The sequence below is a fragment of the Apis dorsata genome, unplaced genomic scaffold, assembly GCF_000469605.1.
Source record: "Apis dorsata unplaced genomic scaffold, Apis dorsata 1.3 scaffold_58, whole genome shotgun sequence".
NCBI classification, from domain to species: domain Eukaryota; kingdom Metazoa; phylum Arthropoda; class Insecta; order Hymenoptera; family Apidae; genus Apis; species Apis dorsata.
The window spans coordinates 1,077,890-1,091,250 of NW_006263358.1; the positions used below are offsets into that span (position 1 = coordinate 1,077,890).

Consider the following 13,361-nt stretch of genomic DNA (forward strand, 5'->3'; position numbering starts at 1 on the left):
TTTTTTGATATTTTTTTTTCTTCTCTCTTTTGTGTTTTCGTTTTATTTATTTATTGCTTTAAAATTTCAATTTTCAGCATTAGAAATATTCCTCTTCCTCTTTTTTTTTATTTTTTTATAACTCTATTCTCTTCTTCTAGAACAATTGCGAATATTTGCTTATATAGGATTCCGTTTCGAAATGTTTAAACGAAATGTTTTCACGAATATTTATGAAAAATTAAAGAGAACGTGTAAATGTTTCGTTTACGAAACGAAGGGATCAATTTGGAGAAGAAGAGAATTGCATGCTGCGATTATTATAATGTCGAAGAAATTTCATTCCTTCGAAAAGAATCGATTTAGAAGATTTTTTAGGAAGAATTTTTCTGAAAAATTGGCTGTGAAAATTGCAATCGAATCCAATTTAGTAGAATTGCAATTTGACAATCCAATATTTGTGAAATTATACCGTCATTTCTTATTTTTCTAGTTAAAAACTTTCGCTAAAGTTATCCTCTCATTTTATATATTCTTCTTATATATAAGAATATATCCGCATCCTTCCACCCTTAATTATATAAATTTTGTTATTTAAATTTCGATTGAAAATTCAATCAATTATTCGAAACTACTTTCTATCCGTAAAATTTAATTCATACAACACAGGCTCAACTTTGCATAAACTTCATTGCACGCTCCTTCTATTTTCCTCAATTTTTCAACGCACACTCAATCGACAATTTATCGAATCATAAAATTATTCAAAACTTTTCCCCCATCGAGAAGTGCTTTAAAAAAAAAAAAAAAAAACTCATATAATTTAATTCCATATTCCTCTTAACCTGATTAAAATCCTCGCACACTTTCGACAAACCTTTTAATTCCCGCAATATCAATTTGTAACTTAATTAAATCCAAACTATTTACAAATCCTTTTTATCAGAAAATCATTATTCTAATCCTATTCCTCCTTTCGCGCAGATTAATTTAAATCAACGAATAAATTAACGAACGTTGTACGAAATCTACGAATTTGTAAACTTAATCCTCGAGATCTGGAGAAAAGTTGTTTCAAATTGTCTCATAATTACGTTAAATGCGTATTCTTCTCCCGACGATCTAATGCCTTCCTCGCATCGCGAAGTGGGTTTCGAAAGGATAAATCACAGAGCGAAGGTGGCGAAGGAGCGAAGGATATTATTGCGACAGTAGTCGGATGTCGGATAGTGGAAGCGTAGGAAACGCGCACGAGCGGCCACCAACTCTTCACCCTTAAGCGAAACGGTGAGGTTAACGCGCGCACACTTGCACTCGTTCCACGTGAGTGTAAACGAGGCCAGGCTTCGAGAGAAAGAATGGACAGAGAGGGGTGGGAAGAAGATTTATGCGATTGAATCGGTACACGGCTACAAATCAGTTATCGTCCGAATAAAACTGTAGCTCGAGAAGTCTCGAGAGAAAGGAAAGAAAAAAGAAGTGTAATTTCTTGTGCTCGTGTTTTTCACTTCAAGTATTTTTTTTCAATAATAGTTGACGGACAATTTTTTACCTCGATCAGTCGTACAATCGAAAATGTGGGTGAAATATTTCCAGAAATATTGTTCAAAATACATCGTTCCAATATTTTTCTTTCCATCGTTTTTTTTCGTAGCAAGTCGAACGATAACAACTTTCTTATTTATCGCGACGTTTTAATTGATAATTCCAGTTACAAACAATGCTGTTCGAAATCCGAGTGCGCGTAAAATAATCGCGTGACGGTGCACAATGTCGTTCATTAAATTCGATATCCGAAAATTCGTATTAATTAATTAGCGGAATAATAGCGAGGTGTACCGAGAAAAATTGACGTGAACACGTTAACGCGCGTATTTTATCAATGAATCGTGAATATATAATGGAAAATCGTACGGACAATTGGATCTGGTTCGGTGTTATCGGTACGGAATAAACGCACGCATATTTCGAAGGAATTTTGATTCGCGTGATGCACCGCAGTTTCCGGCTTCGCGTAGAATCTTAATGCTTATATTTTGCGCCACGGTGCTCTTCCGTGAATGTTTACTTTACGAGTTAAGGATAACGTTGAATACAGATGCATGCATGCACTAGGTGGATGTTGGTCCGATTCCAACCCCTTCTATTTACATTTCGAATTTCTTCGCGGTTTTTCCACCTGCTATCTTTTCTTCCATTTCTCCAAAAGATCTTCCCTTCTTTCCCATTTCTCTTTTTTTCTTTCTCTCTCTCTCGTTTCTTTCTTTCGCCCTTAGTTTTCTTCTCACCCCCTTCTTCCATCCCATTCCATTTCTAAAATTTCTTTCTCTTCTTACTTTTCGGTCGACGAATTTTTGCATGTTCGAAATTTCTTCTTCCTTTCTCTCCTTTTCGCCTTTCTCGTTTCTCGCCAATGCGATACGATGCGCTTCAGACCGACTCCGTGCTTCAGACCCCTCTCGCGCTCTTTGCTCCATAGGAGGTAAAAGGAAAGTTGTTGAATTCTCAAGAGACCGAGGAGGAGAAGTTGGCGCGTAAATTCGCGAATGGAAACGTCACCCCAGAGAGATTAGCTCGAAAAAAGAAAAACGATTATTTACACGTCCTCTAATTAATTTATCTCGCCCCTCGTATCGTCCACGATCCTATCATTCCTACAATAATTGCACAATATCCTGATCGGTTCCACGATCATTATTTGCACAGCGAATTAACCGAGACACGGATTATTATCATCGTAAAGAGGATGATATCGCGAAGGTTTACATCGCGTTTAATCTGATTCGAAACCGACAACGTCGACGCGTGAACCAAGGCTTCGTTAATCCTCCATGCAAAGTGATTCAACCCTCCAAGTGTTTAAACCACTCGAACTCGATCGAACTCGTGTGGAACGAGTATAATTCGCGTTATGTTCCGAATATGTTTCGAATTTCAATTTTCTTCATCTTTCATCTTCAACGATTCCCGATCGCACGAGAGATATACCAATTTTAATATCTTCACCCCGTGAAAACCCCGTGAAAATTTGGAGAATACTATTCGCAATATTCGCTCTCGATTCGCAATGCAAATTCGAATGCATTTTTTTTTTTTGTTGCGTTCGAGAAAGATATATTTGGCCCGATTCTCCTTTGCCTCGGATTTAATCGCTAAATAAAGACGTGGAAAATCGGGACGAATCTAGTTTCGGTATTCAGAGGCTGATGGTATATATAGCCTGGTTCTCAAAGTATCCGCGAGATTCCGTTTTAACTTTTGTGTTAACAAATTGAGAATGGTGAAACGTGTAAATGTGGAAAAGGCGTGAACGGGACCGGCACGACTTTATTTTTGGCACAGACGGATAAGCTAGGTCGGTTGGACGACGATCGAGGAATTAATAACGCGCGACAAAATGGAGGGGGATGCACGAGTTATTACTGAACCGTTGATGAGGAACTCTCACGGAATTTTTTTTTCTTTTTTTCTTCTTCATCTTTCCCCTCCTCCTTTCTCCCTTCACCACCCTCTCTCTCTCTCTCTCTCTCTCTATCGTTGCCTCCATTTAGCGGGGAAACAATGGAGGCAATGGGAGCGTGTATTGTCCCGTTTCATAGTACATCTCTTCGTACGTGGAAAAGTAAATTTGTCAGCGTCGGGACACGAATTACGTTTTACTCGTATTACGCCGGGTGAAATTCGGTGACAAAGCGCGGGATTAAATCCATGGAAATGCCTATTGAAAACTATTTCGTTATTATCTCGAATCGAAAAATTTTCCTTGTTTATTTTATTATACAATTTTATACGAAATACAAACGCGCTCTCGTACAAATCGCAACTCGTGTTTTAAACTTCGAACGACAACAACGATTGACAAAAGCTTAGAAAAGCTTCCGCTAACTAATCATCCCCTCGAATCTCTATCATCCTCGACACACGGACCATCGATTGTTTCGTCAACGGAACTTTACCCATTAAGGATCCATCTTCAACGTTTTCCAAGTTCCAAGGCCTCTCGGTGAACCCTCTGGGCGAACCCTCTCGGTACGGAAGTCGTTTAATTTATCGCTCGACGCGATGGGCCAACAAGAGAGTCCTCGAAGAGCGCGATCACCGTCGTCGAGAGGATATCCAGAGGGAAACGATGTATCCCGTTATCGCGAATTCTCTTTGTGCTCGGATGGATGGAACCGGGATAGCAGGGGTAGAGAAGAGTGGGGGAGGAAGGAAAAGGAAGTGAATAATGGTGGAATATTCGAGGGGATGTAAGATGTCGACCAAGCGCAAGGGAATTTACGTCTGAAGGATGTGTATCGAAGCGGCCAACTCCATTGTTCCAACGTTGTTTCCCTCGGTGTGCCCTTGTGAACACGGTGTAAACCGATCGATCTCTGATATTTTCCCGCCCCAACGGGCAGGGAATGGCAACGCGAATGCACATCGTGGGGGTTAATCGAGATCCCGTGATGAATTTTATTTTTTCGACCAATATTCGCGTGGAAATTGAAATGGTTAAATGTCGGCCCTTTGTGCCAGCCGCAAACAATCGCGTATTAAATTTCAAAAATTTCGATATTATCGAACGTCGAATATGTTGAATGTATTTTGGAGTTCGGGAATTGCAAATATTTCGTTCGCTTCGAATTTCCACAAAGTTCGATAAAATTTGGGGGAGGAATCCCCTAAGGTCCCCCTAGTTTAGTATGAAGATTAGTCCAAGTATTCGAGCGGGCAATGGATCGAAGGGGGTGTAGGTAAAGTTGTTTGACAACGATGCTTCGCGGCATTTATCCCGGAACTGGCGGAGACGTTCTCCTTAGGAATGCTCAAACGAGAGATTCATTGTGTACACGACAATGGGCTACCACTCCTGCGCCATTATGGCGCATCCCTTCCTCGTGGCCGAACTTGCACGTTTATCAGCGGCGTACAAGGAACGACCAACGTTGTGGTCGACTGCTTTCGAAACATGCACAAAAGAGTCGTGTTTCTTTTTCTTTTCTCTCTCTCTCTCTTTTTTAAATTTGTTTAACCCTTCGCACGAAAATGTTTCGAGTATACATATATTTGTAATCAATGGTTCGGAATGGAAGCTGTTGAAATTGATTTCTTTTTTTATGGGTCAATTATTTTTTCAATGTCGTGATTATGAGAAAGAGAATTTCAAAGATTTCGAAGATTAATCGTTCAATATCCCTTTTTTCATACGAGTCACACAAATCGGAAGAGTTATTTCTTTCAAACAAACTCTGTTTGTGAAATTCTTGAAACTCGCACAATGGATCTATTTAAATTACTTGTTATTCCATATTTTACTCTATATATAAAAAAATAAACACGCAAGTGTTACGTAGTACATACATTTCATTTTTTCGAATACTCCCTTTTACCGAGATTAAACGATCCACCCAAAGAATCCTCCCCCTCCCCCAGGAAAGAAATTATTTTTATTACGACCGAAAGAGGCCATATATCTCTCTCTCTCCACCCGAAATAAAACTGAATCTCGTCCGAGACGAGGAGAAATATTATCCAGGAATAAGTTCTAATTAGAAACACTGATTAAAGTAATGGGAAGGATTCCATGAATACTAAAGAGCGTGGCGTAGAGAACGAGATGCCAGGGATCATCCGGCAAATTGGTTGACGTTTTACGAGCGTATCTTCGACGGAATACCATTTGCAGAGGAGAGTAAGGAGAGTGAGTACGGGTGAGTATCGAGGTCGAAGGAAAATCCGACTGAAATGGCGTGGTTGGTTGCCTAATCCGCCGATACATCAGAGTTACGCCGGCCGCCAATGGCGCTATTGCTTCAAATTCGTGGCCCAGCCATTGTCGCGTGGGCGGTGTGGAGCCTGGTGTCTACATCCGGAACGGGAGAGAGAAGGAGAGAGAGAGAGAGAGGTTACGAAGTTCTAAGCAGCTTAAGCTTGGTTAGCTGTACGACAAGCCAGGGGAAAACATCGAGAGTTGCATCGAGAGAGCGTGAAATCTGATTCAATGCCGTTGGAAAGAAATTTGTAGAAAGAATTTTCTCCGCCAAATTTTTCAATTCTTCTCTGGTCTTTTTCCGAGTTTTATTTCGAGACTTGGTTGAAATTCGAACGAACGATGTAACGATGTGGTAAGATTTAAGGACGACCAGTTGAATAATTTAATTTATATATATCTTAATTGCATCGTTTCAGAAATTATTATCCAATTTATACTGTGTCAGGGGGATTATATATGATCCAAATTGTGATACGTTAAATCGAAACTGTTTTGTCGTAAATCGCGGCACGATTACGATTAACGTTATATTATCGTTCCTGATATAATTTCAAACGTATCGTGCCGTGATACGCAGAAGATATATTTTCATTGAAATCTGTTTATCAATTTATAAACAATTTAATTTGTATTAAACGAAGATTAGAGTTATCTGATTCAATATCGTTTATATAACCAATAATAAATAAACCTCTTCTTCTTGCCTTCATTTCGTTCTTTCGAATTAACCAACTCGTTATCTCAATATATCAGAATATATCCCAGTGGATGCACACCTGACAAACGCACGCTTTATTTCAACAACAACAGTATATTCTCCAACGGCACGCCGCGAAGGAAATTTAATCTCCTCGTTCAGATTACAAACTGCGGGGGCTTAAAAATAATCCCCCTCGATTCATTATCACCATTGGTTATTTCGCAATGCGCACGTGCATCCGCTCTACGGGAGATGAATACACCTTTTCACCAGGGCGAGAACAATATAAACCTCTGAACAGTGTCTGACTAGGCACGCGCTCGCGCCCATTCAAGAACCGTGTCTACGTGTCCTTTTTTTAAACTCTCCAAGAGAGCTCTCCATCCGGTCTAATTAGAATTCATCGGTAAATCGATGCCTCTCGACGGACGAGTGACCCGATTTTCTCCGGTTCCAAGTGATACAAAACTCGAGAGAGCCGATGGCGAATCATCCGTCAGCAAATTTCCCCCCTCCCGCCGGCTAACACGAGCCGAACTTTCTCGTCTGAGGCAATTATCCGCGCGCTTAATTCCGTTCAGAGGTTTCGCGGCGTAAACTCGTGATACCGATTTAAATAGCTAACGCGGGGGTGGGGGCGCGCCGCTTATCGCGCGTATCAACGATACACGATCGTTGGGATACACGATTGTGCACGATGTCGCGGATCGTTCTTAATAAATCTGTCCGGGTTTTGACGGCTGATCATTCGCCGGATATCACTACTCGGTATCGCTTTACGTGATATGAATGCGGCGGATGGCTGGATTTGGAATGTTTCGCTGGAATTGATTCACGATGGATCAACCTTTTGATTTATTAATTCCCGTTATTCCCGTTCTGGGGTGTTTTCAATTTTCCTTTGTGCCAAGATCCGTTTCGAAAATAAAGGTTAAGAATCGATGCTTGTGTTGCGTACGGTCTAAGAAAATAATTCAAAATAATTTATTTTGGGGAAAATTTCGTATTCTTTCGGATTCTTCAAAAAAGTTTAGAAAACAATCTTGTAGTATCTCAACATCATCTCAGGAAATGGATCGTATCACGATGTTGGAAGAGAGATTGCATTAAAGAGATAATACTATGCTTTTTTCTATAATGCATCAGGGATATTTGGATTTTGCGCGAATCAAAAAGAAAGTTTGAAACAAAGGGTTGAAGGGGAGCCGAAAGCTTTCGACCGAAAATTCTAAGCAGCCTCTGTCCTCAAAGGTTATCCACCCCTCACGATGCATCAAGCCCATTAAACCCAGGCGTTGGGCCTCGTAGAAGCCCTTCAGTCAACCTCGAAGCGCGTCACTTCGAGGAAAACGAAACCACTCTCGAGACGCTCGAGGGCGACCACGAGGAGGACCCAGTTGAGTAAGAGAGAGAGAGAGACTTCTCAAAGAAGAAAGGGAAAACGAGAAGACTACTTCGGTACAGGGGTAGAAAAAAAAAGCAAAAAAAAAAGACATAAAATGATACACACAGAGACATCGTTTAAAACTCCTACGTGACCATGTCACCCTCGTCGTTTCTTTTTCAGCGAGCACAAAAGAAGATTTCTTCGCTAGTGGAATGACAAACAGTCGAGGACAAATGAGGCGATGGCGTATCCCATATTAGCGAGCATGGAGTTAATTAATTCGACTAAAAAATTGAAAGAGAGAGAGAGAGAGAGAGAGAGAGAGAGAGAGTTAAAAAAAGAAAAAAGAGGTAACAAATAAATAAAGAAGCGAGCGGAATGAATACGATTGCGGGGGCGTCGCGACGTCGCGCGGTTATTGCCTCGGCCTGGAAAACTTGCTCTCGAGTTTATCCCTGTCTGGGAAGAAAAGTCCCGAGGTTTTATCGTGGCCTCCGCTTTGATTTATCCAAGCTGAATCGGGCGCAGCTCCATTGTGCCGGAAGATCGTATCGTAGCGGAATTACACTACGGTCGCGCTGTTTATTCGAAAAAAATTACGCCCACCATCGTTGTACTTTTATATTTTATTTTCTCCGAGATAGGGAAGGAGGTCGTTAACTCGTTACTTAAAAATAAGTATCTCTTTTCCCTTTCGATTTTAAACTTTGCTAACGCAATGGAATTAATTCTTTCTTTTTCCTTTTTCTTTCTTTAAAAAGAAATTAGAAATTGCACTCGAACGAAGACTTAGGAAATACAAACAAGAGAGATGGAAATTTTTTGTGAAGAGATCGATACATGTATTTTTCGAAATTCGATTCAAAAATCGAATAGAGGAGGTTTTATCGATTATGCGGCGAGCGGAGACGAGTTTCATGGGATGAGATGATTCGTTCGGTTGTCGAAGTTGCTAAGCCACTTGACGCGAAAACAGTGTTAATGCACATCCATTTTCGCTTTATTGTCAATGAACGAAGTTCGCCACCGAGATGCAGAGTCATAAATGCGGTTTAATTGCATCGGGCATTTCGCGTGCATTACGCGTTATCTAACGTTCCGACCGAGGGAAGACTATAAACGTTGCGGAGGACTAGATTCTAGGCATAAATAATAGCCTAGCACGATGGTATAATTTTCGGTCGATACGATATGATCTATCCATTACTTTATTGCTCTAATAAATTCATTCCAATCCTCCACAAATATGTAATCATTTCTTCGAAACATTTTCAACCTGAATAATACCTCTTCCAAATATTGAATACTTACATAACGAATTTTTCCATAATGTAATTCCTTCCAAAAATTTTAATAACGCCGAAAAACCATATAATACTTCCGTGTGTATCGAGTAAAAATTGTCCCGTTATGGTAAACGGAAGTTTCACGTACGAGAGATTGAAACCTTGAGCAGTGCGAGAACAACAAGTCAACAAGAAACTTAAACTTGTTAATATTCATAAGCCGTTGATTTATATTGAAATCCTCCAAGACTCATCTTTTCCAAAGAAGCGATCCCTCTCTCTCTCTCTCCTGGCGAAATAATTTATCGCTTCGCTTTCCATTCTCGAAATTTCACTCCCTCGTTTGAATCGCAAATCGGGAGAGCCAATCGCACAAATTTTCGAAAATGATTGAACGCGTTCCACGTTGTTTTAATCGTGGAACACGTTCATATAACAGCGAGTGTCAGAACGGGGCAATCTGTTGGCTAAATTACGAGCGGCGATGTTACGTCGAGATATCGAGATATATATAGCAAGTTTACAGCGTCCTACGGACAAGGGGGGTGCTAAGGGGGTGGATAGGGGATGGTAGCGAGCACGATGTCCCCGATGGCACAAGGGACCTGTTACGTATAACACAAGATTGTTCATAAGTTGCAGCACCATCGCTTTCAACGTCTCTCCCAAACCCTTTGTCGGGCTCGATCAAGGCAAAGAATCGATAATTTTCCCTTCAATTTTCATTTTCCATTCCTTTCCGCCGGATGTGGGTACGCGGGGATCGAAGTTAATTAGGCTGAAAGTTTGAAAAGGGAGGGGGTGGGTCGGAAGCGATGTTAATTTTTAATCCGTGCGTTGATCGATGTTAATTAAATCGGTGCAAACCCGTTGAAACATTCAGCCTCGTGATTAATAATACGCCGGTTAACTGAGGGGATCGTTTAATTAATCGCATTCCGCGTGATTAGTCATTTATTGTGCGATCGAAATTCGAGGGATTATACGCATTTCGGTCGCTTTGGGCGGCTAGGGGGGAGGAAATCTCGTATGATGATGCTGATCGACGAGAAAATGAAAATTTGTGATGAATTATTCGCCAGGGTGCAACGATTACGACAGTTGTCAGTTTTCAGCGGAATCGTCGGTCGAGAGAATAAAAGTGACGCGAGATTCTTTCTTGAATTCCTTCTTTATAAATAATATTTCGTTTCGTTATTTTAGAATAATAATCCACGATCTATTGAACTCAAAAATATTCATCGTATGTCTTCATTACACGTATACGATATTTCCAATTTTTTATTTATTACTATCTTTCCGTTTCCTTCGTTTTTCCTTTAATAGATCTACGTTTCGTTTTCGCGAAATTTCGTTCGGGTAGCCGTAAACATTCTCCACGAAAATTACTCGATCCTTTTAAAGATGGAAAAACTGTGGTTACAGCGAGAACGGAGGAGAAAGCAGAAGAACGAAGAAAAATGTCGAGGATGTTGGGAGGAAAAGGTTATAAGATGGTGCTGTCTGCTTTATATTCTCGTCTGTATCCCGGGTTATGAACTCGTCCTTTTTTCCCGTGGAACATCTTCCAGGTGTGCACGTAGCTGAAAAGCATCCGGATAAACGCCTCGGCAGCTGGGAAAGACACGCGGGGAATGAAAACCGGAAGAGGGGATGGAGTGTTCGGAGATGGAGGATGGAGGGTATATGTACAAATCTACCTGGATACGCAAGAGCGAGCAAGGATAAAAAGGGTAGAATGGGGGAGGAATGGAATTGCATTGGAAAAGAAGATTCCACCAACCATCAGCTCTCTTGTAGCCAGATTCTTCTTCGAATGAAAATGAAGAATGAGAAAAGAGGGGATGAAGAGAATGAGACGGGAGGTTTCGTTCGATTTCGAAACAAGATTTTGCTGCGATTCCCAAGATGATCGTGTCGTTTGTATTCATTCACGTATTATTCGTTGAAACGAATACCTACGTGAATTATACGTTATGATTGATCCGATAACAAGGAATTATACGTACGCTAAATTATAGGAAACGAATGTATACGAGGCCTGAGCTAGGATATCGCGTGCTCGTTGTATCCACGGGGAGTGATAAAGGAGATAGTGTCACTCGTCTAGCTAATTACTAGTCACCAACTATACGACTCCTGGGAGCTCGCTCGTGAATGTGGCCGGCTCGTTTCGTGTACGTACGAAGCTAGTGGCTGTGGTCAGTTGTGCTGCTCTGGATTTTCATCCCTGAATAACAAAATATGATGTTAGTTCGTATATGTAACGATATTTCGATCCACTTCCACGAATCGATCATCGTATGTCTTCCAAATAATTCATTTCGTTGCACGAAAATGTATTATATTTGAGAATAAAACTCTCACGAAGATTGTTAATAGAGTTATTGAATCGAGAGTTGATTTTACATATACTTAAATATATTTCCATTGTATTTTCCTCCCTTTTTCTCTGGAATAATTTTATATGAGATTGGGGAGAATAAGCGGTTGTTTCGAGTTCACAAACTTGCGGATACCACAAGCCCAGTAATACGAATGTAGACAGCACGCGAAAGTATCATATCATTTGCGTGATATCGGAAATAACCTCGTTCGTTTTCGCGCCCGTTTTTTTCAGGGGCGCGATTTCGCTCTCTTCTCTTCCATCTCGATAGAAATTTCGCGCGAAATTTATCAAATCAAACCGATCTCTCGAACGACGCCATACCTTAACGAGAAATACCTTCTCCAAAAGGAAAACAGAGGCACCGCAAAGGTACCTCTTCTCTAATTAAATTTATTTCGAATCTATGGAAATGAAATAAGGCTTCCACTCCAAAGCAATTCAATTTCGTTAATAAAATTATTATTAAATCTCCTCTACTCGAACATAAACCAAAAAGAAAAGAAAGGAAGAAAAAAATATTTTTTTAAGAAATAACGAATATCATCAAATTGATTAAAAGAGCGAGATGCAAGAATAATATCAATTAGAAAATCTCGCTTACCTAAAGGTTTTTTTCTGTTCTGTAACGTTTCTGTAACGGTTCAATCAGAGTATTCCCGTGATATCGGCGATCAGAAAAGTGATGCGGTTTCACGCTAGCCAACCACGGCCACCAAACTTTTCCACGTGTTCCCTGCACAGTTTTCGCGCTTCACCGGCCGCAATTTTTCTTCCACGGGTTGCTGGGTGGCACGGTTTCGACGATTGGTTACACGACGGTGGATGGTCTACATCTGGAAACTCCGCTGCGAAAGTTTCGTCGAAGAGGAGGACGATTGGTTTCCGGGTGAAAACAGCTTTCAGACACCAATTACCAGTTCTCTCTCTCTCTCTCTCTCTCTCTATCTATCTATCTATCTAGTGGTGTGGCGACCACTCGGCCAAAACTCCCTGCTGTCAGGATTTTGCCGGCGAGCTCCTATCCCGAATTAGCGGATGTGCAGATAGCCGAGCCATTATCTGACACAGGCAACACCTGCACCCTGTCTTTCCGCGCCGGCCGAACTGAATAACGATAGCGAAACGAAAATTCTCCCATTAATTACTCCTCCACCATTCTCCGCTAAATTCATTTGTTATCACTTGGAGTGTGTCTATCGTATTGAGGAGTGTTAATGTATCGTTAATGTATCTTTAACAGGCCGAATCTGAAACAGAAAAGGAATGTACAAGGTTAGCAAAACGTCGTTTATTTATATATGGAAAATTGAAACGTGTGAAAGTCTAGGGACACGATACGATAATGCAAATTTTTTGCACGATATTTTAAGGATGAAACTTATTAAGTAATTGAAATTAGATTATTTTTCTATATTGTGTTACCATTTTTTGTAAATTATCATTAAGTGTACTTTTGCTATTTTTTTATTTTTTTGATCTCTAACTTACTTCAATAAGCGAGAATTTGGATAGAATTTAGGTGAGCAATGAGAGATACGATTAAAGAATCGGACAAAAGGAAAGCGGTTGAACGAGGTGAAGAAGAGGAGATTAAGGAAGGGGACGAGCATCCCTTATCTTGTACTTGTGGCCGTAAAGAGGAAAGGGAGAACATTAAGAGATAAAAGATTCCTCGTGCAGAAAATTTACGAGCAATTTCGTTTCGTGGAAGTATTTATGGATGCTTGCTACGCTTTCGAGAACTTCCCACTCGATTTGGGACGTTAATTACGTCAATGCAGTCCAGGAAATTCTATATATCGTTGTAATCTATTATCCTTAAAATATCCAATTACACGCCAAATAAAAAAAAAAAAAAAAAA

At 40.4% G+C, this 13,361-nt stretch overlaps 1 protein-coding gene and 1 long non-coding RNA gene across 2 annotated transcripts in view; one reads left to right on the forward strand and one right to left on the reverse strand.

Moving 5' to 3' along the window:
- Positions 1-13,361, forward strand: part of LOC102678880 — a 123,731-nt gene that overhangs the window by 77,080 nt on the left and 33,290 nt on the right. The window lies entirely within an intron of this gene.
- The window catches only part of LOC116186809, a 40,644-nt gene continuing 38,348 nt past the window's right edge, over positions 11,066-13,361 (reverse strand). The window contains exons 2-3 of the long non-coding RNA XR_004151850.1: positions 12,101-12,746; positions 11,066-11,340 (exon numbers count right to left, since the gene is read on the reverse strand). This is a non-coding gene — a long non-coding RNA (uncharacterized LOC116186809). The remainder of the gene's footprint in view (positions 11,341-12,100; positions 12,747-13,361) is intronic.